Source organism: Heterodontus francisci, chromosome 50 (genome assembly GCF_036365525.1).
Source record: "Heterodontus francisci isolate sHetFra1 chromosome 50, sHetFra1.hap1, whole genome shotgun sequence".
NCBI lineage: Eukaryota > Metazoa > Chordata > Chondrichthyes > Heterodontiformes > Heterodontidae > Heterodontus > Heterodontus francisci.
The window spans coordinates 6,405,282-6,408,078 of NC_090420.1; positions in this window are offsets into that span (position 1 = coordinate 6,405,282).

The following is a 2,797-nucleotide window of genomic DNA, read 5'->3' on the forward strand; positions in this document are numbered from 1 at the left end:
AGTCATCAGGATGAGGGCGACGTTGGGTACATTTTTCCCGCCCTTATCCAGGGGTTTGAACATCGTGTCCCTCCAGACCTGGTCCATTTTGGAACCCCATATGAAGCGGAAAATGGCTCGGGTGATCGCCACAGCGCAGGAGTGGCGTATGGGCCAGACCTGCACCACGTACAGCAACGTGAGCGCCTCGCACCTGATCACCAGGTTCTTACCCACAATGGAGAGAAATCGCTGCTCCCACATGCTCAGCTTATGGCTACTCGCTACTTCCAGGTTTTGGTGCACGCCCCGGCCCTTCCGAACCATATCCCCAGCACCTTCAGGTAGTCTGACCTGATGGTGAAGGGGACAAAGGATCGGTCAGCCCAGTTCCCAAAGAACATGGACTCGCACTTGCCGTGGTTCACTTTGGCTCCCGAGGTGATTTCGAACTGGTCGCAGATGCTGATCAGTCTGCGAACGGACAGCAGATCCGAGCAAAAGACGGCGACGTCATCCAGGTACAGGGAAGTTTTAACCTGAGTGACTCCACTGCCTCGGATTGTAACCACCCCCTTATGCTTGCATCCTTCCTAATAGACTCAGCAAAGGGTTCAATACAGCAAACAAACAAGACAGAGGAGAGAGGACTGCCCTGTCTGTCTTTGCAAAGCAGGTGTAGAAAAAGATGCAGTGGTTTTTATCGCGGTTCATCCCAAGCAGCTGTGTAACACAGGGGTCTGTGCTCCACAGGCTGTTCTCAGGGATGCACACCGAGATAAACATCAACTGCTGCTGAAGGACTATCAATTCGGTGAAAGACGCCCTTTGGTCTGCCCGAAACTTGCTGGTCTTCCAGCGCAAAGAGTTGTCCACGACCTAATGTTGCAGACAGGCACATTCCAAGGTCCAAGACTACGTGCTGAGGGACGCACTACAGCTTGGGGCAGCCGCTGCAAAGGTTCACTGGGGAAGACCACTGTGTAAGGCACCCCCACCAAGGTGAAGTGAGGGACTGGATCCATGGAAATCCACTCGGGCTGTATCCAGAAAATATTTCTCCGCCTCCAGGCTCACTTCTTTGACCAGGAGTCCTCCTCCCGACCAGCAGACCGATTCTCCCACCTCCAGCATTCTCCCTCTACTTGGACCCACCCGCCCCCCCCCCCCCCGCCCCCCGGTCACTTACCCAATCTTGATCTCTTCATTGAAAACTGTCGGCTAGACATTTGTCATCTCAATTTCTTTGCCCCCCTCACTCACTCTAACCTGTCCCCCTCTGATCTTGAGGCACTCCGTTCTCTCAGGTCTAACCCCGACATGGTCATCAAACCTGCAGACAAGGGTGGTGCTGTTGTTGTATGGCGTACCGACCTCTACCTTGCAGAGGCTCAGTGCCAACTCACAGACACTTCTTCCTACCTCCCTCTGGACCATGACCCCATCACCGAACATCAAGACACCGTCCAAAGGACTGTCACTGACATCATCTCCTCTGGAGATCTTCCCTCTACAGCTTCCAACCTCATAGTCCCGCAACCCCGGACAGCCCGCTTCTACCTCCTTCCCACAATCCACAAACGGGTACGTCCCAGCAGACCCATTGTGTCAGCCTGCTCCTGCCCCACTGAACTTATTTCTTCCTATCTTGACTCTATCTTTTCTCCGCTGGTCCAGTCTCTTCCCAACTACATCCATGACTCTTCTGACGCCTTACGTCATTTTGACAATTTCCAGTTTCCTGGTCCCAACCGCCTCCTCTTCACTATGGACGTCCAATCGCGCTGCACCTCCATCCCCCGCCAGGATGGTTTGAGGGCTCTCCGCTTCTTCCTGGAACAGAGGCCCAACCAGTCCCCATCCACCACCACCCTCCTCCGCCTGGCTGAACTTGTTCTCACATTGAACAACTTCTCCTTCAACTCCACGCACTTCCTTCAAGTAAAAGGTGTCGCTATGGGTACCCTCATGGGTCCTAGTTATGCCTGTCTTTTTGTGGGATATGTCGAGCATTCTTTGTTCCAGCCCTACTCAGGCCCCCTCCCCCAACTCTTTTTCCGGTACATTGATGACTGTATCGGTGCCATTTCCTGCTCCCGCCCCGAACTGGAAAACTTTATCAACTTTGCTTCCAATTTCCACTCTTCTCTCACCCATACGTGGTCCATCTCTGACACTTCTCTTCCCTTCCTCGACTTCTCTGTCTCCATCTCTGGGGATAGGTTGTCTCCCAATATCCATTATAAGCCCACCGGCTCCCACAGCTACCTCGACTACACTTCTTCACACCCTACCTCCTGTAAGGACTCCATTCCATTCTCCCAGTTTCTCCGTCTTCGACGCATCTGCTCTGATGATGCTACCTTACATGACGGTGCTTCTGGTATGACCTCCTTTTTCCTCAACCGAGGAATCCCCCCCACTGTTGTTGACAGGGCCCTCAACCGTGTCCGGCCCATTTCCCGTACTTCTGCCCTCAACCCTTCCCCTCCCTCCCAGAACCGTGACAGGGTTCCCCTTGTCCTCACTTTCCACCCCATCAGCCTCCATATCCAAAGGATCATCCTCTGCCATTTTCGCCACCTCCAGCGTGATGCCACTACCAAACGCATCTTCCCCTCCCTTCCCCTGTCAGCATTCCGAAGGGATCATTCCCTCCGCGACAACCTGGTCCACTCCTCCATTACCCCCACCACCTCGTCCCCATCCCATGGCACCTTCCCCTGCAATCGCAGGAGGTGTAATACCTGCCCATCTACCTCCTCTCTCCTCACTATCCCAGGCCCCAAATACTCCTTTCAGGTGAAGCAGCGATTTA